Below are 23,910 nucleotides of genomic sequence, written 5' to 3'. Positions count from 1 at the left end.
TTGTATTTCTTTGTGTTGTTTAACTTGTTTTGTACTATGTTTTAAACTTTTACATTCGTATTTTTTAGTATTTTTACTTCTCATTTTGTTTAAATTTGTTTGGTCTCTACTCTCTACTACTAGTCTACTACTATCTACTATTTTTTACTTCTAATTTTGTTTACATTCATATTGCAGCAGGCTAGCATCAAACGCAATGAATTTTGACATTATGTCTCAGGGTGAGGGAAGTGGAACTAGGCCTTCATTTAACCCTAATGCAGACCCAAGTGCAATAGCAAGGGATAGGGCTTGGAAACATGCCATTCTGAAGCACAAAAAGGGAGTTATTACATGTTGGCATTGTGGTGTAGTGTATAATGGGGAAGGAATAAATAGATTGAAGTATCACCTAGCACATATACCTAGACATGATGCTAAAAAATGCAAAGATGTACCCCAAGATGTTATGCGAGACATGCAAACTCTTCTAGAGGAAAAAATGGAGAAAAAAGAATTGAAAAAGAAGCAACATGAAGAAATGACACAACTAGCCGGAGCCCAACAGGGATCTTCTAGTTTTCACTTTCCATTATCCCCTACTCCACCTATGGATGCCATTGCTTATATGAGTGGGACCATTGGGCCTTGCATTTGTAAGCAAAGATTGGCACTTGATTCCATGTTTGCTAAATGCACGGCTCTAGGTGCACAACCATCGCTTGAGGGCATGGGTTGGAACAAGGATAAACATCATTATGCAAAATTGACACTTGGAGACTTCTTCATCTACAACAACATTTCATTCAATGCAGCAAGTTACTTATTTATTTAAAATTAAATTTATGTCTTTTCTTGCTTTCAAAGTTTCAACTTTCAACTTTCAAGAGACAATAATATGCTTATTTTGTTTATTTTAATTTGTATTTTGTTTTCAAATTTATTTATAATATACTAATTTGTTTCACTTTAAATTTTATTCTATTTGTTTTAGGTCCCCTTATTGGCAAATTGGAATCGATGCTGTTGTTGTTTGTGGTCCGGAGTTCAAAGCCCCTACTGCTGAAGAGCTAGGAGGCCCTATCTTGAACCAAAGGGTGGGTGATGTAGAAGTTGAAATCAAGGAGTACTGTGAGATGTTGAAGAGGAAGGGTTCCACCATCATGATTGATGGTTGGACTGATAGAAGGAGTAGAACACTCCTCAACTTTCTTGTCTCCTCATTAGGTAAATCGTAATTGTACTTAAAATCTTAGACATTAAAAATTTAGAAGTAGAACTTATACTTAAGTGATTAAGTTTATAAATTATGATTCATCATTAATCATTAAACTAATTTGTTTCTTTTTTTTCAGGTGCTACGGGTTTTTTGAAATCAATTGATGCCTCAGGAAAAACAAAGAATGTTGAATATCTTTATGGGGTAATGGATGAAGTGATAAAGGACGTGGGTGAGGAGAATGTGGTGCAAATAGTTACAAATAATGCAACAAATTATGTTACTGCAAGAAAACTTCTTATGAAGAGACACCCTCACTTATTTTGGACCCCTTGCGCTGCTCATTGCATTGAACTCATGTTAGAGGATCTTGCAAAAATCCCTTGGATAAAAACAGTATAGAGCGAGAAAGGAGTGTATGCAAATTCATACATAATCATACATGGGTCCTCAACCTCATGAGGAAACACAATGGCCAAAAGGAGTTGTCTCGTCCAGGGGTCACTAGATTTGCAACCAATTTTCTCACATTGAAATCTTTGCTTGATTCAAATGGAGGTTTGAGACGCATATTTGTTAGTGAGAAATGGATTGCATCATCATATGCAAAGACCACTACGAGGATTGCTGCAGCTGATTATGTTTTTGATGAGGCTTCTTTTTGAATACCGATTGCTGATATTGTGACGGTAATTTTCCTTTTTGTCCTCATTTTGACTTTATTTTGTTTATGAAATTATGTTATAAATTATTGTTCTTTTCCAACATTCATAATGATTGCAGTTTGTAAAGCTGCTTGTTGTTCTCCTATGAATTGTTAATGGAAAGAAGCCTTCAATGGGCTGCATTTATGAGGGCATGGATAGGGTGAAGGAGGCCATTCGCTCTTTTTTTGCAAGGAATATAGATAGGTATGGGCCTATATGGAATGTCATTGATAGATGTTGGCACAATCTACTTCATAGGCCTATACATGCAGCGGCCTACTTCCTTAATCCAACATACCAATTCAGCCCACATTTCAAGGCTAATGATGAGGTGTGGAACGACCTCTATGATGTTATAAAGAGAATGTCACCTGAGTCAGCAGTTGGAACAGATATAGTCTGTGAAATTGTGCTGTTTAAGAAATCTCAAGGGGACTTATTTGCACGGGAGTTGTGCAAGAAAAGTAGGACAGAATTGATGCCTGGTAAATACTAAACATCTTTGATTCTACATCCTAATTTCTAATAGTAATTCTATTACGGTATTACCATTTTAATTTAATAAATTCAAAGTTATTGATATGATTCAAAATTTTCTTGTTTCAGATGCATGGTGGGAGATGTTTGGCATAAAGGTGCCAAATTTACAAAGGATTGCGATTTGCATCTTGAGCCAGCTATCTAGTGCATTAGGATGCGAAGGTAATTGGAGCCTATTTGAGCACATACACTTAAAGAAGTGCAATAGGTTGGCAGTGAAAAAATTAAATGATCTTGTCTTTGTTCACTACAACCTTCGCCTTCACCATAGACAGAGCCTTAGCACCGATATATCACCGATTGTATTAGAGAATGTTGATCCTCATGCAGAGCAGTACATAGAGATGGCTGATCCTGTCTTCAATGATGAAGATGTGGAGTGGGTAGATCAGGTGGATCGGGAGGCTGAGGTAGTAGCGATGGCAGTTGAGGAGGCTAGAGCGCAAGGAGACAGACTACAAAACCTTGAGGCTAGGAGTGATGGATCACAGTCTGATGACGAGGATTATGTGGGTGAGGATGAGGATGATGAGGATGATGATGATGATGATGATGAGGTTCAGGCTCAGCCACACACATAGAGAGAGAGGATGGCTCTAGAGTCTTCCATGACTTATCTTAGGTGCACTCGTAGGAGGACATAGACTACTATGAGCCTCAGTCTTCTAGTTGTTATTTTAATTATGATATATGTTTTGAACTTATGAATTTGATACCATGGAATTTGTAATCCATGAATATTGTAGACATTTGAGTCTTTGACACTAGAGTGACACTATGTTTATTACTTTATAGTGTATAACTTTATATTGTGTTATTCAGTTTTTTTCTTTTAGAAATTTGTTTTTATACTTATGTGATCTATGCAAAATTGTGTGTGTATTAAGTAGCTTCTATTTATCTCAATTACTATGAATTTGATGTTAATTGACTAAAAGATACATGAAACAATCTTAAAATCCTTAAAAATCTTTGCATTTCATAGGTTTTCCAATTTTCTAAGTCCTTGTCGAGTCCGGTCGCCAAGTCCGAGTCCGAGTCGAATTTTGACCTTTCCGAGTCAAAGGCGAGTCCGAGTCCTGTAACTATGATGTCAGAGGACTACAATGAAGATGTTTATTAGGAGAAAAACTTTAAGAGCATTAAGGAGCAGATATATAAAAAACATAAACAAAATCAAGGCTACTTTGTATAGGAAGCATCATAGTTGACCTGATTTATAGATTGAACGGAATAAAATAATATAAAATATTTTAAGCTATGAGGGCCAAATTTATGCTTTTGAGTGCCAATTTTTTGTGGCAGCTGAAAAAAAGAATAAAAACCTTCTTGTTGGTTTGACCCCATAGTGTTTTGGAGCCCAAAGTTAATAAGAGAAAATTCAATGAAATAAAAATTCTAATCTGCATGGGCCAACCTATTTCAAGGAGTTGCAACCATTGAAATGAAGAGGTATGTTTGAGGTGTATAAAAAAGTTTGTTGAGGGACACTTCTATATCAATTCCTTGAATACCATTCCTACTTTTAGAGCAGATCTACAACAGAAGTAGAGCAGAATTTAAAAAAAAAAGACATACTTGACAACAGATTTACGAAATAAAATTAGACATTTTGGAGGAGATGTAAGGAAGAAGCTCTTTCCTACCTAGAAATGTACCTACAACATGATCTTTGTTGCAGGATATAATGTGGACCAATGAGGTGACTATGAAGCAAAAAAATGTGTGAATTTTGTGGTTTTATAACTCTCTTTAATGTTGCAAAGAGTCAATACTTGGAGAATTTGTGATGATACTGACAATTCTAGTTAAAAGATATAAATAATGTTTATACTCTAAGAGTCATACTTGAGAAGTTATTGCATATAAAGTTAATTTTGGAAGAAACGAGGAGACAATGGTGAAAGTTTAGACGCATCATTCTTTTAGATAGGAGGATAGATGTAGAAACCACACCCCTCTTCAATTTTTTGGCAGCTTCAAATGATGAGATGTTTGTATTGAAGTCAATTGATTCCCTTAAGTAACTAAAGAATACAAACACTTAGAGGATAATGTATAATGTCCATTTATATGGAGTCTGGAAATTAGAAATTTAATGACAACTTAATCTAATTATTATTTAATAAAGTGACTTTAATGATAAGTGAAAGTTTTAAAAAGTCACTTTATTATTATTTCCCCAAAGTTCAAATTAAATTAAATGAGAAGAGAAATCAAAAGATACAAAAAAAGGAAAATCAAGAGGCAAAGCATAAGGAAAACAAAGTCACTACAATGGGCTATAAAAGAATGAGAGGTTCATTTAGAATATTCTCTGTTTTTACTAATTTCTCTTGGAGAGTTTGAGAGCTTTTTGCCTTTCAGTTCAGCATGCCTAGGACACAAACCCTTGGGTTTGGATGGATTGGATGAAAAACCATTCCATCTTTGATGGATTCATTTTAGATTTCCCATTGTGCTTTATTGATCAATGCCCTAGTCTTTTGGTGTGAAGTTTAAAGTTACTTGGATGGAGATTTTACACTAATTCTCGAAGCATGCTACAGTCTCATACTTCCTACAGTTCTGATATTTGTCTTCTTCCCTGCCATTTGTTAGATATATTTACTTGATAATGGAATATTTGCTGGACATGGGTGATCTAAGCCTCATTCTTGGACAGGAGGGCACATTCAGCAAAAGCATGTAATATACATATTATCTAATTGCTGCTGCTATGAAGACTGGGCGATGCCATGTCAATACAAATTAATGCTGTTTAAATGTTCAGTGCTGTTCATCAAGTTGAATATCTGTGCATGAGTTGAAATGGATCTAATGACACAAATCCATTCTTAGATTGGTATTTGCATTTCTGGGAAGTAAACGATCTTTTCACATTGTGGTTTTTTCAATGAAGTTCTATAATATTTTGTTGTTTAAAGAGCTTAACTGGTTTAAAGAGTGTAAACATTTAAGGAGCTGATATCTGTATGCCCCTGAAAGTAATGAAATCAACAAAGTTCTGTCCATTTTCAGGGACCTGTGAGCTGAAGTTTTCTCTGAGAATATATTGCATATTTTTGGTATGATTTACAACCATGCTATCTTGAACAGAAAAAGAGCGTGGAGCTGCTACAAGTAAATTGTAAGTTGGGTGCAGAATTTGAAGCCAAACTGAGTTTGATTGAGACTAATTGGGTCTGATGAAAGTGCAGAAAGCATTGTTTATAATCCTTTAGAGAATTGATTTTGCATTTGACCATCTTTTCCACTTGAGATTGGAGAGTTATTTTCTGCCTCTAGGGACTTGGAGCATGCACATTGGAATTTATATTTGGAGTTGCAGCTGGATCAAATTTGGGATTGTTTGCTCTGCACTATGGTAAGTAATAAGAGCTTTTCTATTAATGTATATGTCTGATCATGACAAAAAATTTGAGTGAGTTTTGGGCATGATATAGTATCATCAACAAGAAGTTACTTCAGATCATAACTTCCGATTTTATAACTGCAGTCATTCTGACTGGTAACGATGGTTTAATAACATGAAAATTGAGTTGTCAAGACAAACTATCTATTTTGTTGTTTTATTGAATCAACAGTAATTGATAGATTGCTTATAGTTAGTGGTATTAGTTTGGAACTATTAATCTACTTTTCTGAAAACAAACACACTCAGAAAACGAACAAAGCAGCTTACATACAAACTTTTTGAAAAAAATCCCAAGCAATAAAGTAGTAGATAAGTGCAAAAAACTATAGCAAACAGGGTTGCACATTTCGTAATGATGGAGAAGGCTGTCTTAGAAAATGCAGCATAAGTTGCAATTGATAATGTTACTAGTGTATGTGGAGGCTATATCACAAATATATACATAATCACCCTTGGTGTGATGTCCCCAAAATTTTAATGCAACTGTTATGCACAAAATTTGCACCCAACTGCAACTTTAAAGTTTCACTAATCTAGCATAACCTGGGACTCAAATTCTGCATGTGGGATATGCAATATTGAAAATGAAACCTCCGGATTCTAGGCCGGTTCCTATTGAATAATCACCTAATGCTCTTCAAAACAAACTCTAAAGACTTGATAGGAAAAAGGGAAAAGATGTTGCACAATACCAACAAAAGCTTGAAACCTTAAAACTAACTTAATAGGTGATTCGTTGAAGATATGGACACAAAACATACATCTGACTTCACTACGTAACACCCTTTTTGATGAGTAAACACTTCTGTTCTGTAAAGGATTGCATAAATATTTCACAATGAGGTCTTCAAGAAGGTAAGGAAAAAATACTTATTCACTTAACAATTCCGAGAAACGTAATCAATGCACACTGCAACTTGCAAACAAACTTACACTTCTGCAATTTGATAAGAGTTGAGACATGGCTAAATGAATCTTAAAACTCATAGATTGCCCTTATCTATCACACATTTACACAAAAACTACAGAAAGGAAAGAAGGCTTGTAATCAATCCAAATTCTAGTGCAAAATGATTCAGTCCATATATTGAGTATCCGAAGCTGAGTTACAAAAAATGCAGAAAAAATACACCAAGGACACAAGAAAATGTCACAAAATCCTTCCTCTGCATAATCAGAATTGGCCAAACCAATAGGAATCCCAAAAGACTAAGTACAAACTCCTTGGGTCGAATCCATGGAAAAACCCTCCAAAATAGGAGTCAAAACCACCAAAAATGGTGGCTGACTAACTCATAACGTCTACTAAGTCATAAAGAACCCTATGACTCATGTCAAACTGTCCATAAAATGCTCCATCTAGCCATAAATAGCCCCAAACTGCCTAGGTGAAGTCAAAATTGACCCCAAACTAACTGTTATCTACCAAAAATGCACCCTGTTAAGTTTGCAGAAAACTTAACCTTTTGGAGTAACATGGAAACATTCCAGGGTTGTGGGTGAACCGTAGCTGGAACGAATCTCCGGATTCTAGGCCGGCTTTCTATTTGGTATATCACTTTATACTACTGAAACTGAACTTGTGATGGAGGAAAAGGGGAGAAGGATCACAAAAAATGGAAATTTAAAACCTAAGGGGTGATGCACCAGAAAAGTATCCCTGATATCTAATACATAAGCAACACCATGAAACAGCAATAACAAAACTCCCTTGCACAACTCAATAATCAAAATCCTTGCAAAAAGCTAATAAGAGGGCTAAAATAACAGTTTCGAAAAGGAGAATAGGTTACTCACAATCCAAAAAAAACTGCTTTGTAACACAACTTTCAACCTGCAAAAAACTGAAACCATCCTGTAGAAGGCATCAACATGACACACAAATACAGAAAAAAAGAGAAGGCATAAGCTGAAATCAATGCCCAAAAGTGCTGCAGATCTGTATATATCTCTGAATAATGGGTTACAAAATGATCCCTGCTCCTATCAAGAAGTCTGAAAAACTTACAAAACAGGCCAAGCAGAGAAAAAGAAGAACCTCCACAAAATGAGCCTTCAACTCATACTTATCCCCCTTCCAACCAACTGCATTTTGAAAGCCATAAATGCTGGGTCGGATTAAGCCCCAAAGGCCAAAATTCAGTCTTTGAAAAGACTCCAAAAGCTGTACAAAATCCCCCAAAAGGCATGGCTTGAAATATCTTCACAACTGCCCCTCATAAATGCAGTCCTAACCCTCAAAATATCTCAAAAAATCCTCAAAATCAATGCTTCAACAAGTATGCCTTCCAATTTCTATCATAATGGCCACCCACTCTGAAAATATCTGCATAATATGAATGCCAATCCACCTTCTGCATTTTGTCCCAACTCTGTTATTTTAAAAAAACATCTACCAATTAAATATAAAATAAAAATAGACATTTATTTTCCATATATTTTAATATCTATTTGAAAAAAACATAATAACTTAATAACAATAAATACTAATTACATTGATGTTATTAAAATGATTATGAAATCACTTAATAGCATTAACATTTAGTTTTTATTGTTACTAAATTTATTAATAATAAATATGAACTATATTAATATTATTCAATTGATTATAAAATCAATTTAATAATATTAAGATAGTAATACATTTATTATTAATAAATTTAGTAATTTATCAAATAGAAATTAAAACATATTTAAAATAATAAATATTTTTATTTTATATTAACTAATAAATAGATGGTTTTTTTTTTTTTTTTTTTTTTAACTTACATCAATCATTAATAAAAATGATTTATGAATATCATTTTATATTAATGTTGAATAACATAAAGTGGAAACATTTACAAATTAAAGACCAAAACATAAGTCTCTCCACTATATACGTTAGGTATATGGACTTGGCAAATTATAAAATTGAAAAGAAAAGTCTTTTCTCATTCACGTGAATGAAGAAAGGGAAGGAATATTAGGGATTTCATTTTTTCCATTTCATTTGCTCTTGCAAGAGCTCTAGCCAGTTGGAGAAAATGAGGGTTTGGAGGCTTGGAAAAGATAATCTCTGTGCTTTTCATGGCTCTATTTCTCAAATCTGCTGGTCGTTTTTGATAGCTGTGCATTTTTATAAGGTAAATGGCAGATTTCTGGGCATGTTTTTTTGGTTTTATTTCTCTCATTTGCTGGTCGTTTTTGATAGCTGGGCATTTTTCCCTCTTCTCCTTGGCTCAAATGTAGGTTATTCTTTGATCTACGGCTGCCATGAGAGGTCATGCAAGGGTTTTGTTTGATGTTTTTGAAGCCGCTTCATATACTTTCTAGGCTTCAAACAGCAGGTATTTAATCTTTGCATTTTCTGGGTACTTGCTGTGCACGTTTTTGCTGATATAGCAGACATTTGTGGCTTCAAAAAATGAGGAAATCTGGGCATGTTTTCTTTGCATTTTCATAGCAGACTTTCTGCTCTTTCTCTTTTATATTTATGGCACCATTTTGAATGGAGAGTTTGGAATGGAGACTATGAACTTTACAAGGTACCATGGTGGACTTTCTGAGTTTGAAATAACAGATCCATCTCTGTGATTTGTTTGCACTTTGCACACTTCTGCTGCTACTTTGAGATTTACTTGATATGAGACCCTTGTTGCATTTGCTGAGGGTTTCTTGGTTATGAGATTATCTGCTCATTCTTTATAAAAATTGGGGCTATATATTCCTTACAGCCGCCATGAATATACAAGGTATTCTGATGTATCTTTAGTTCAATCTTGAACTCTTCTATCTGCTCCTCTTACTTGATCTGTAAGTCATGAGCTTGAAAAGAAATCTTGCTCATTTTCTGGACTGCTCCTCTTTATGCTGTAGCTGCTCATTTTATAAGGCCGAGCATATTCACTTGCTTGTGCCATGTTCAAAATCGTGATTGTATTCTCCTTGAAGGCTGACATGATAAGGATCTTGCATGCTTGATCCTACTGGGTACATGCTTCAACTTATTCATACCAGATTTGATGAGAGTTTTTACTGTATATGAATTTTCTTTTTATAAAGATGCTACCAAAATAGCCCTGTAGATAGTGGTTGCTTTGCTGAAAGTTGCCAAGTCTGAATATGTTCATTGAAGCTTTCATCATTTTTCTTTCGTCCTTGTTCGCCCATGGAATACAACACAGATTTTGAAAACTTCTCATAACCTTGTAGGATTCTTTTATTGGTTGGAAACTAGATGTTACACAGATTTTCCTCCTTTTTACTGTTAATCAATGGTGTCTTTTAACAGAGCAAGATACCTTACTGTTTTGCATCCTCTGTTGCTGATTTGGGTTGATCATGAAATGTCAAAGCATTGTGAAAAAAACTTGGGTGTCTGTTTAAGAAATTTGTAGAAAACTGAGGCTTCCAACGGCAGGTTTAACTGAGCATGAAATTTAATTACACAGTTTAATGCATTTGTTGCATGTATATCTCCATACCCTACAGTACTCAAGGTTGTAATTGACCAATATATGCAGGCAATATAACAAATTGAAAAGCTTTGTCGTTCAAATTCCAGAAGTATAAAACAGATCCATGTGTTATCCTGGTCCGGATACTAATCTGCTAGTTTGTAAAAAAAAAAATCCCGCACATTGTACATCTGATCCAGAAGTAGCTAGAGCTTATGTTTTTTTAAAATTGCCTCCATGTTATAGATGTTGAAGGATCTCTTTTTTACACATTTCATTTGAATATTTTCTGTCTTTGCATGCTGAAACGATGCTCTCCAGACTGTTAAGATACTCTGATTTTATGTGACGTCTAAGCTATCTTTCATGAGGTTCGAGCACGGGCTCGTGACACTCATGGATTATCTCTCCGGGATGTGCATCTGAACATTTAGAGTACTGTTTTTTGAGATCAATATGCTTGTGCTTGGTTACAATGAAAGGTTTCATATCAGAGAACAATATGTCCCTTTAACATCATACTTTCTGATTTTTTACACTGAAGCATTTAGAAGATATTCTACTGTTTTTACACGTATTCAGAATAGGAATTATATAGCATGTGTGGGTACCAAGTTGGTAATAACCAGTCATTGCTTAGATCGTTTAAGATCTAACCCCATTGCTTTTCATGCAGGATGAGGATGAACATCACGGAGCTATCAGGTCGAGAGCTGGATCAGGAGCGGCAACAAAGATCGAATAACTAGTCAAAGGCTGAAAGGCAATGACTGGTTACCTCTGACTCTACTCTCCTATGCTGTATTTTTCTTATTTTCAATATGTGTAGAAGTAGTAGTCAGACTCACGGCTTGTATGAGATTTCCATTTCGAGCATTTTCATATTCATTCATTTTATGTAAATATTAGTTGTATTTCAAAAAATGAAAATAGAAGGACATTTATATTCTTTTGGTACATAATGAATAACATTCGTGCACCTTTGATTACTTGCTCTTATACAAAAATTTTACAAGTGTGCAAAATTTTAGTAACACTAACTCTTAGAATTACTCCTTATGATTCCAATTGATTTATAACACCAAGTGTGTAAGAGTGTACGGTCTGCTAGCAGAACAAGTCCGAACATACTCTACCTGTCGGGCTGCTACAACCTCTGCCAATTCCAGAACATAAGTGGGAAAGTATATTGATGGATTTCATAACAGGGCTTCCCAATGTAAATGGGAAGGATTGTATTTTCGTGGTGGTTGACAAATTGGCAAAGTATGCACATTTCTTTGCCATCCCCTTCGACCTTTAGGCCACACAAGTTGTCGATCTGTCTTTTAGAGAATTCTTTCATTTGCACGGGTTACCCCAAAACATCATTAGTGATCGGGATGGGCGATTCATCAGTATCTTTTGGATAGAACTGTTTCAGATGGTAGGGACAAAATTATTGCCAAGTACTAGTTACCACTCGTAGATAGACAAACAAACAGAGATTGTGAACAAAAAGCTCGAAGGTTACCTTCGGAACTATGTCTCGGCACAATAATAAGCATGGGTCAAATGGTTACATATAGGGGAATATTGCTACAATTACATGTACCACATGCCCATCAGAATGGCACCATTCAAAGCACTGTACGGGTACGAACCTCTATCCTTCATCGACACAGTTCTGGGTCACAGCTGTGCACCAAGGGCAAGGGACTGGCTCTGGGAGGGACAAGACATACTGAAATGCTTGAAGGAAAACCTACAGCGGGCACAAAATCAACAAAAGATGTACGCTAATAGACACAAAATGGAGAGGAATTTTGAAGTAGGGGATTTGGTCTATCTCCGGCTCTAGCCATACCGACAATCTTCATTGAAGGAAAAGAGAAAGGAAAAATTGAAGCCACGATTTTATGGCCCCTATCGTGTAGTTTGTTGCATTGGTGAAGTCGTGTACGAACTAGAGCTTCCGGAGGGAAGCCATATTCATAATGTTTTCCATGTTTCATGCCTAAAGAAGGCTGTAGGGCAAAACATCACGATAGCCACAGACCTTCCACCGCTCAATGAAGAAGGATGTAAAGACCCTCTCTATAAAGGCCACAGAAACCCTCAAACTGAACTTAGGAATTTTGTCAAACACTTGGCGTGTAACAGTAACAATATTCAGAATATGGTAATTTCAGATTTGATACTTTCAGAATATAATCACAGAATTACAATATATATAAAGCCATTGAACTATATTTCAATTACAATGCAATAAATTCTGAAATTATTTTATTACCAATTCTGGACTGATTATTACAATGACTGTATGACAGCAAATTTACCCAAAAATTGACATATATTTCAGAATGCAAGAACCTGGTTTGAAGAACTATGGAAGAACACCACGTTTTGCTGCAAATCGTTGATGAAGACCTCCAACCGCACCCCCAAACTGTCCTTAATTTGCTGCTGCTGCCCAAACTAGCAGGGCCGTACCAGGCCGTACCTGTACGGCTGCTGAAATAAAATAATATTAGGGTTTTGGGACCCCCAAATGCAAGGAAAATGGGCGCCTAGGGTTAGGTAGTAACCCTGTAAAACCATAAAAAATAACTCCAAGGGGTTGAGGAGATATGAGCAATTATGTGGTTTCGAACCCTGCTTTGCCAATTCTGAAAATGCACTTATTCTGTCTTCAAACTCTTGTCAAATGCTTCTCCAATGATAGGGCAAATCTGAAATCCTTATTCCAACCAAAAACAAACCCTAACAACGAATTCTCAATAAGCTCCAATGAGATGGCTGAATACCAACTCCAATTATGCAACAATTCAGGTGATATTTCACACCCTCAAAGTCGCCAATCCAAGGGAGTGATTCGTTCCCAAAGATCGAATAATTTGCAGATCCAAAGTCCACAAATGTCTTCACAATGAAGAAGTAGAAGAGTTCTCCAATCCAAGCATGTCCAAATGAGAGGCCCAGCCCTCTATTTATTCACTTTTCTAAGAAGTTGCTAGAACTTCTAGAAACATCCTTTATAATTTCTCATTATAATGCACTTTTTTATAATAAAGTAATTTTATAAATAAAAAGTGCAACTCAAATTAAAATTATAACATGTGGGCCCCAATATCACATAATGATAAAATATAACCTCTTAACACTTCTTCAAGAGCAAGATGTGACTATTTGATCCGCAGAATTGACTCTCTTTCCACACCATTTGCCTACGAGAGTCTGGAATAGGCAAATCCATGATCAATGCCATGTCGAACTAAAGAGGGGACATTACAGTCCGCCCCTCCTGAAATTGCTTGGCCTCAAGCAATCTCAATGCTGGGTGCTGCAAAATAGCCTCCCCCTCCCAAGTAGCATCCTCAACAGGTAAATCTTTCCACTTAACCAAGTATTCTCTGATCACCCTTCTACGAAGCTGCTTTTCTCTGCTCTCCAGGATGGATTCTGGTACTAAAATCAATTTTCCCTCATCGTCTAAAGGAGGTAATACTGCAGAAGGCACCACATTCTGACCCAACGCCTTCTTGAGGCGTGACACATGAAACACATTGTGCACTCTGCTGTCTGCGGGAAGCTCCAACTCATAAGCCACTTCACCAACTCGCCTGATAATCCTGAATGGTCCATAATAGCGTGGCTTAAGTTTCTCTGCCCCACTCTTCTTAAGAGTAGATTGCCTGTATGGCTGCAACATGAGGTAAACCATATCATCTACCTCAAAACTACGCTCAGTTCTCTTCTGGTCTACATACTGCTTCTGCTGGTTCTGAGCTCTTGCAATATTGTCTTTGAGGGTAGCAACTATATCCTTACTCTCCTGTAATAATTCACCTGCACTGGGTACCCGGCTGTCGCTCAACAACAAATCCAAGAAACTAGGTGCTTCATAACCGTAAAGTGCCATGAAGGGTGTCATCTGTATAGTCATATGATATGTAGTATTGTAACAATACTCGCAGAGATATATCCATCTGACCCAAGCTCGCTGCTGAGCTGCCACATAATTCCTTAAATACCCTTCCACCCATTTGTTCACAATTTCTGTCTGACCATCGATTTGTGGGTGATAGCTAGTGCTGGGTGTAAGCTCCGTGCCACATAACCGGAATACCTCCTGCCAAAAGTGACTCATGAAACGGTTATCCCTATCACTCACAATGTTCTGAGGCAAGCCGTGCAATCTGAAAACCTCCCGAAAGAAAACCTCTGCCACCTGAGCTGCTGAATGTGTAGTGGTGATAGGAAAGAAATGAGCATATTTCGTTAATCTATCTACCACCACATAAATACAATCTCGTCCTTGTACCTTGGGCAAACCTGTGATAAAGTCCATGGAGATGCATTCCCACTTCCTGTCGGGAATCGGAAGTGGCTGTAGGAGCCCTGCCGGATAGTTGTGTTCTTGTTTGTTTTGCTAGCAAACAAGACACTCTCGAACATACTGCAAAACATCAGCTTTCAGCCCTTTCCAAGTGAACCGCTCTCGAACCGACTTGTAAGTCTTGAAGTACCCGGGATGGCCTGCTGTCGGTGAGTCGTGAAGTGCTCTCATAATCAGTTGCTTAACCTTCGATCCTGGGACTAGGTAAATCCTGTTTTTGTAAATGATCAAATCATCCACAAGTGTGTATCTGGTATCAATCACTGTTCCCTCTACTATATCGGAGGCCCATGTATCCCTGGCATACTCTGCTATAATCAAGTGTCGCCAATCCTCTGATATCTGAACCATAAGAGTGAGGTGTGGCCTTCGAGATAGAGCATCTGCAACAACATTCTGAGTTCCCTTGACATATGAGATGTCAAAATCATATGCCTGCAGCTTACTTACCCACTTTTGTTGGCGATCATTCAGGTCCTGCTGTCCCAAGAAATGCCTCAGACTGTTATGATCAGTTTTAATACAAAACTTGCTACCCACAAGATATTGTCTGAATTTGGCCAAAGCATGCATGATGGCCAACATCTCCTTATCATATATACTGAATGAACGCTCAGGGCCTCTGAGCTTCCTGCTCTCATAAGCTATGGGGTGCTTATTCTGCATAAGTACAGCACCTACTCCCTCTCCAGATGCATCACATTGAAGCTCAAATGGCTTCGTGAAATCAAGTAATGCTAGAACTGGGCATGTAGTCATTATCTCCTTAAATCTCATAAAACAGTCCTGTGCCTTCTGAGTCCACACAAATTCCCCTTTTTTCAGTAAATCTGTCATGGGAGCTGCATGTCGTGAGTAGCCACTAACAAACTTGCGATAAAAACCACATAAACCAAGGAACCCCCTCAACTGTGTAAGGTTCTATGGTGGAGGCCAATCAACAATAGCGCGAATCTTTTCAGGATCCATCCGCACTCCCTCTGCACTAATGATATGTCCTAAATATAACAGCTCGGTCATCCCTAAGTCACATTTGGACTCCTTTGCATACAAGGACTCCTTCTGTAGAATGCTCAACACCGTCTCCAAATGCTCTAGATGCTCCTGCCATGATCGGCTATAGATCAAAATGTCATCAAAAAACACCAGCACGAATTTCCTCAACTGATGGTGGAAAACTCTGTTCATAGTGGACTGGAAAGTGGCAGGTGCATTGGTCAGACCGAAAGGCATGACTACAAACTCAAAGTGCCCACAATGACATCTGAAAGCAGTTTTCTCAATATCCTGTTCACGGACTCTGATCTGGTGATATCCTGATCTCAAATCAATTTTCGTGAAATAACAGGCCCCATGCAATTCATGTATCAACTCATCAATGCGAGGAATAGGATACCTGTTCTTAATGGTTCTCTTATTTAATGCCCTGTAATCAATACACATCCGAAGCGTTCCATCCTTCTTTTTTACCAAAACAACAGAAGATGCAAAAGGTGACTTACTAGGTCGGATGTGCCCCATAGCTAGCAACTCCTCAATGGTCCTTTCGATCTCATCCTTGAGTCGCTTTGGATGTCGATATGGTGTGATCATGATAGGTTTAGCACCTTCCTCCAGCTCAATAATATGCTCAATGCCTCTGTCCGGTGGCCTGCCTGGTGGAATCTCACTGAATACCTTTTCGTACTTAATCCTCAACTTCTGAATATCAGGATGATATTCCGCCTTATGTTGCTCCTCCTGTGTAGGTATCAAAGTACAAACTGCTGCCCACTCTATATCATTATGCCTAGTTAATCTCTCCAGCTGCCTAAATGAGATAGTCCTGATGTCTCCATTACGGATAGCCTTTAGCACATGAGTCCTACCATTCATTTCGAATTGTATCTCCATATCCTCTAATCTTAGGGTAACCACCTTCAATGAATGTAGCCACTGCATTCCAAGTACTATGTACATGTCACCCATGTTGACCACATGATAATCCACCTTAAACTCATAGTTGTTCAAGCGCAAAGGTAAGTCTCGTACCATCCTGTCACAACGAAGAGTGTATCCATCAGCTACCTTGACTCTTAGTCCCTCGAATTCCTCAGTAATGAGTCCACGCTTCTCTACGAATCGTGCATCAATGAAATTATGCGTGGCACCTGTGTCCAACAATGTAATAACCTTCTGCCCAGCCAAGACTCCCCGAAGTCTGAAAGATCCCTCTCTCTGGATACTAGACAGTCGTGCTTCCTGTAAATGTAGCTCTGTTTCCTGCTTTTGCCCTGCACTGTCTATCTCCTGCTCTCCCTCTGCTTCATCAGGATCCTCATCATGATGTTCTGAACCATCTGAATCTGAGCCTTCGTAATAAGCCCACATTGCCCGGTTGGCCTTCCCTTTTGGTCTCATAGGACAGTCATGGCCGTACTCATACGGGCCTTTGCAATAGAAGCATAGCTTCTTCCTACGCAAGTCATTAAGTGTCTCCTTGTCCAGCCTCTTACTTTCTTCCTTAGGTAGCTGTGCCTCTCTATGAAAGGGTTTCCTGTCCTTATCTTTTCCTGAAGGGAAACTCTTTGCCTGAAATTTATTTTTAGAAGCTGAAGAGGAATCCATGTCACGAGCTTTCTTAATGGCTTCCTGCAAAGTGGGAGGGTTGAGAGCTTTAATCCACCCTCTCAACGGATCAACTAACCCATCCATAAATAAAACCAATAGCCTTCGTTCAGATACATCTGTTACTAACACTGCAAGTTTCTGAAACTCTGAAATGTATGTTTCCAATGAGCCCCACTGTTTAAGCTAGGCTAATTCCTTGAAATGGAGTTCTGGATCTTTCTTATCAAAACGTTCAATCAGTCTCTCCGTAAACTCCACATATGAGGTAATGTGTGCATGACCCATAGTGATCATACCATGATGCCACCATTCGTGTGCTAACCCATCCAGGTGAATTGTTGCATACTTAATAGCTTCTTCCTCAGACATAGGGTTCAATTGAAAGTATGTGTCAAGCTTTTGAACCCAAGCTCTTGCTGTAGACTTCCCCGAGCCATCATAATATGGTAACTGTAGTTTGCCTACTTTCTTTCGTAGCTCATAGTTCTGAGTCCTGTCTTGTCCACGGGGCATATGCTTCATCCGCACATCCATATACTCTCTAAAGGTGATTGCAGCTGTAAAATCTGGACCTGCTGCTTCCCAATCTCTCCTTAGTTGATCCTGTATGTCAGTGATCTAGGGTTCTGGTACCGGCTGCTCTGGAGCTCTAGGAAGGAACGTAGGAATCATAGGCCTTGAACTCACTGTCCTAGCTTGCTGGGGGGCATAACCGAAATTGTTCCCAATTTGTTCGCCTCCATTATGTCTCTCATCCTGATTATTCCCATTCTGATTGTGACCATTTTGATTATTTCCTCCACCTATGTTAGCATTCAAACCCATTTGTCGAGCCATCATCTGCATCATAAGCTCCATTCTCTGATTCTGTTCTTGTGCTCTTTGTTCGGCTAATCGCTGTCCCTGTGCCAGGGTGTCTAATAACTGTAAAAATCTTTCCTCTTGCGGATCTGGACCGGCATTCCCGCCTCTATCCATATTGTAGTCGTAGTCTTGATCAAAAAATACCTCCCCTGTGTCTGTATGACTGGATTCTATGTCCACCTGGATAGATGAGCTAGACTGTTCGCTCTGCAGGTCAGAAATCCTATCTTGTCTTGCTTTGGTATTGCGGAAATTATAAGGCCTTTGTCGCATGCTCTGATTTTAGTGTTTTGACATTTCGTCAAACACTTTCCCTCCTATCCAGCTGTTCCAAATTCCCTATAAGACCTCCACAGGATGGCAGGACTTACAGCTCTGATACCACTGTAAAGACCCTCTCTATAAAGGCCACAGAAACCCTCAAACTGAACTTAGGAATTTTGTCAAACACTTGGCGTGTAACAGTAACAATATTCAGAATATGGTAATTTTAGATTTGATACTTTCAGAATATAATCACAGAATTACAATATATATAAAGCCATTGAACTATATTTCAATTACAATGCAATAAATTCTGAAATTATTTTATTACCAATTCTGGACTGATTATTACAATGACTGTATGACAGCAAATTTACCCAAAAATTGACATATATTTCAGAATGCAAGAACCTGGTTTGAAGAACTATGGAAGAACACCACGTTTTGCTGCAAATCGTTGATGAAGACCTCCAACCGCACCCCCAAACTGTCCTTAATTTGCTGCTGCTGCCCAAACTAGCAGGGCCGTACCAGGCCGTACCTGTACGACTGCTGAAATAAAATAATATTAGGGTTTTGGGACCCCCAAATGCAAGGAAAATGGGCGCCTAGGGTTAGGTAGTAACCCTGTAAAACCATAAAAAATAACTCCAAGGGGTTGAGGAGATATGAGCAATTATGTGGTTTCGAACCCTGCTTTGCCAATTCTGAAAATGCACTTATTCTGTCTTCAAACTCTTGTCAAATGCTTCTCCAATGATAGGGAAAATCTGAAATCCTTATTCCAACCAAAAACAAACCCTAACAACGAATTCTCAATAAGCTCCAATGAGATGGCTGAATACCAACTCCAATTATGCAACAATTCAGGTGATATTTCACACCCTCAAAGTCGCCAATCCAAGGGAGTGATTCGTTCCCAAAGATCGAATAATTTGCAGATCCAAAGTCCACAAATGTCTTCACAATGAAGAAGTAGAAGAGTTCTCCAATCCAAGCATGTCCAAATGAGAGGCCCAGCCCTCTATTTATTCACTTTTCTAAGAAGTTGCTAGAACTTCTAGAAACATCCTTTATTATTTCTCATTATAATGCACTTTTTTATAATAAAGTAATTTTATAAATAAAAAGTGCAACTCAAATTAAAATTATAACATGTGGGCCCCAATATCACATAATGATAAAATATAACCTCTTAACACTTCTTCAAGAGCAAGATGTGACTATCTGATCCGCAGAATTGACTCTCTTTCCACACCATTTGCCTACGAGAGTCTGGAATAGGCAAATCCATGATCAATGCCATGTCGAACTAAAGAGGGGACATTACAAAGGAAAGCTCATATTGGAACCAACTGAGATCATCGAAGTACATGAGAAAACTCTGCAGAACCGCACAGTGAAAGAATATCTGGTGCGTTGGAAACACTTGCCATTGGATAACGCGACATGGGAAGGCAAGCACATTCTCTAGCACCTGGCATTACATTTGCTTGAGGACAAGAAAAATTTGGGACGAGAGGACTGTAATGTTCTCATTATAAAATAAATCATTTATCAAACTATTGTAATGGGCCAATTGATTTTATGTATCTCAAACCCATTCTTATTTTTGTTTTTGTAGTTTGTGTTACCATTAGCTATCTTTGTACACCCTCAAAAAGTTTTCCCCGTTGGGTATTTAAGCACAGCATGTAGGTTGTCTTTAGGCATGCTTTTGGATTATTTTCTATTACTGCGAATTCCTATTGGAGTTCTTTGTTGTTCGCCAGTTCGGAAGTGAATGACCTTCCTTATTTGGTTTGTCTGGTTTCAGTGGGATTCAACCCTCACCCTATTCCATCACCTGTAACACTTCGCTTGGATTTGGCAAGTCGCAACATCATCATATTGCGAATATTCATTCTGTTGGTTTGATCTACTCTTTTGTCTTGTGTATTTCCATTTGTTAATCCGCATTAAATTTGGCTATTTGTTCAAACTATCTGTTAGTCTGTAAAAGTTCTCTGCACATCACATATGAATGCCGACCATCCTTCTCTAGTCACTACCGTACACCATATGACCTCCCCTTCATGCATCCATCCATCTAGATTACTTCGTATTTCCTCCATAAGGCTTCATTCACACCTTATCCCCTCACCGTATGGCTTCATCTCCATCCATAGCACGACCAACAAATTCTGTCGTATGGATCAACTTCATTGTACGGACTAGCTTCACATCACCATACGGCCACAAGGAACAAACTGTACGGCCTAGTTCATTCTCCTATATGACTGCCAACATCCACCGTACTATAGTACTATACGGTCACTAGTATAACCATATGACCTTCCGAACACCACTTGGCACCCATACACACTGTACGTCATCCATACATTGGCAATTTCGCATCTGTACGCCTCTTCACTCCACTGTGCCAACTTCTAGTTCACCGTACATATTCTATCAGATTGCCTAAAGTATCAAAAGAAGGATTGTCTGTGCTTCGAGTATGGAATCAGAACATCACAAAGGATGGTTCCTATTTGAATTTGATGATGCAAGCCATGAAGAAGAGATGTGTTATGAACAATATGAAGATCAGAGCTGCAACATTGATGAGGATCCTGACATGTCTCTACTTGATGCTTTTTTCAATATAGAAAGATATGAAGGCGAGACTTCAGCACATTTGTCTTTGAGGATGCTAAATGCTTACCATGAGATTCCATCAAACCTCAAGCCACCTTACAAGGAATTTCTGAATAGAATTGTCATGTTGAGAACATCGCTAAAGGACCTTGATGTAAATCTTTTTCTTCAGATATGGGATCAAGCTACTAAAGACAAAGTAAAAGATACTAAAGTAATACAAGAACATAATAATGTTTTAGATTCAAATGTAGAAAAATCTGAAGAAGAATCCGATCATGATGAAACCGGTAAGGAATTAGATTGTGAAGAAAATGGAAATGATGAGGAGGATTCTCTTAGTGTGGATGAGATTTCGACCCTATTAGATATGGAATATCATAAGTATGTGGAAAAGGGTGGTCAAATTTTTCTTCCCATACACAAGGAGAAACAAATTGATGTGTCCTATGAAACATTTAATGAACAAGAAAATCTGTTCATCTCCACAAATCCATCACTTTTCATGAGGAGGAAAACAACGAATCAAAAGGGGCATACATTTCTCAGAAGGATGACATATTTGTTGAAGATATGCATTATGGTTGTAATATAGAAAGAGATCTCTTCGATTACAATTTCGAAGAATTTTCAGATCCCATGTATGACGAACTAGCAAAAGGGAATGAAGAATGTAGCTCTTATATATTCCTTGAGGACAATGTGAGCATACATGAAGAAGAAAATGCATCCAAGAGGGACTTCAAAATCATTTCAGATCTTCTATGTAGTGAAAAAATAAAGAATCCTGACAAAGTGTCTTGTGGAGATGAGGTAGAACAACATGTGCCACATGAACAGGATGAAATTTCATATGAAGGATCTCATGGAGATATGTCTGAGCATTCTATGTTCAGTCCATTGTTTGAAGAAGATTTCTTGTATCAAATATATCAGCACTATGATAACATGCTTAAGGATGTTTCTGAAAATAATGAAAATCATAGCATATGTGGAGAAATATATTCAGAGGAAGAGCCATTTTCCAATCCATTTTATGATCAATCTTTGCATTTAAAATGTGAAGATGAGATGGAATTGAATGTACATAATAAGGAGGATGTGTTGGGAGTTAGTCCTGAAAATTTTTCAAATATCTCAATTGATCAGATTTTTGATAAAAGAGAAGTAATAGCTGCTGATTCTGAGCAGTCTTCAAAGCCTTTTTGTTATGAGGAACAACATCTAGTGTATGGAGATCATGCAAGTTGTGCAGGAAAAATTAATCTGGATGCTTGTATGACTGATCAAGAGTGTGATTCAAGGGATTTTATTTATAATAAGCAACACAGCGTACATGTGGATTTCTCAAAAGCTAAACAAAAATCAGATGCAAAAGATTGCATGGATGAAACAGAGTTAGTAAGCATTGCTCATAAGGATGATGCATTTGATACAGGTATGAAACATGAGCAGCATACCGAGGTAAGTATCCCTAACGATTCTATGGTAATATTTATTGAGAATATGCTAAGTGAAATGTTTTTGAGTTTTCATTTAATTCATTTTAAAGATTTTACTTCTTTGTGTGTTGATCAAATAAATAAAGCAAGAGATCAAATGTTGGGATTAAATGGCATTGAAATTTATTTCTTTTCAAGTGATCTTGTTGATAAAGCAATGGTAAGATTTAAGTCTAAACAAGTGATGAATGAAATGCACATGTCATATAATGATTGTTTTCTAGCACTTGTTAATGGATCAGATTTAATTAAGGAACAATATAATATCATATTCAATAGGTTCAAAGTGTTACACAATCAAAATCAGGTGTTCGATAGATGCAAGAATTGATGATTATTTTTGGGGGTGGTGACCTTGGGGCCACCCAATTTTACCCTGCACCATGCTAAGCATGGGTGCTTGGTTTGCTCCTCCAGAGATAGCTGGAATCTCGCTATGCTCCCAAGGAATATATGTCCCCAGAAAGAGCCATTGATGGAACTCTAAATTTTTTGCAAAATTTAGAATCCCAAATGCCATGCCAAAGGGAGAATCTTCATATTCACTTGGTGTAATCCTCATATTCAAATGTGCTACTGCTATACTTACAATTATTCTGCTACAATTGTATTGTGCATATTGGAATACTTCTCTACCTCAATAGAGCTGAGTTTGGGGAGGACATTAAGCTTTTGATCCCAGATCAGATTATGTTCTAGCAATGTCTAGCAATGCTGAAGGAGATGAACTTACAAGAAATGTTACAAATCAATGCCAAGGATCTGAAAATGTTTTAATGAGCCACTACATCTTTCACAATGAATAGATATAATACACTCTTGATAGAGGATGTCCGACATTATATCGACTTACATCAGAATAAAAAGGAGATATATGCTCATGGAATAGCAATTCACACCAAAAGGATGATGAGGCCATGCATAAAAACAAGGAGCAGGCAGATTCTCAAATAAATGTTTTAAGAAGGTCATTTTGATCTGCTCAAACAATTTAGAGGGCAACGAGGTTCAAATCCAAAATTTGAAGACTTGTTGGAGTTCGCAGATCCAAAATCATACCATGTAAATTGTAGTTGGAGAATTTTTCAGGATGGGATAGTTATAAGGGCAAATCCTTGACAATGCTGTATGAAGATGAACTGGATGCCTATAAGCCTGAATTCCAAATTCTGAAGTTGGAAACTGCAAACCTAAATAAGAAATATTCATCCGTGAAAACTGAATAATATAATAGTAAAATAAAAAGAGCAGCAATGATCCCTTCTGCATACAGTTTTTACAGCAGACATGACAATCAACAAAGGACTCCCAGTCAACATTTCCATTAGAAAATAGTTCTAAAAACATCATCAA

General features: G+C 37.6%; 1 protein-coding gene and 1 long non-coding RNA gene across 12 annotated transcripts in view; one reads left to right on the top strand and one right to left on the bottom strand.

Moving 5' to 3' along the window:
• DCL2 (dicer-like 2) overlaps window positions 1–23,910 on the bottom strand; it is a 445,017-nt gene that overhangs the window by 42,259 nt on the left and 378,848 nt on the right. The gene's annotated exons all lie outside the window — the stretch shown is intronic.
• LOC149540315 (uncharacterized) overlaps window positions 8,793–23,910 on the top strand; it is a 241,509-nt gene continuing 226,391 nt past the window's right edge. For 3 of the 6 annotated variants that reach the window (XR_016356385.1, XR_016356386.1, XR_016356387.1), the window contains exons 1-3: window positions 8,793–8,988; window positions 9,095–9,192; window positions 10,979–11,065. This is a non-coding gene — a long non-coding RNA (uncharacterized LOC149540315). Of the gene's footprint in view, window positions 8,989–9,094; window positions 9,193–10,978; window positions 11,076–23,910 lie in introns of all 6 variants that reach the window. The other 3 variants (XR_016356390.1, XR_016356388.1, XR_016356389.1) reach the window with 2 other exon arrangements.

This window comes from Cupressus sempervirens, chromosome 9 (assembly GCF_028749045.1).
Source record: "Cupressus sempervirens isolate cs-2001-9-10 chromosome 9, ASM2874904v1, whole genome shotgun sequence".
Lineage (NCBI taxonomy): Eukaryota > Viridiplantae > Streptophyta > Pinopsida > Cupressales > Cupressaceae > Cupressus > Cupressus sempervirens.
Note: the sequence above shows the minus strand (reverse complement) of the source record. Positions and strands in the feature narration are given on the sequence as shown.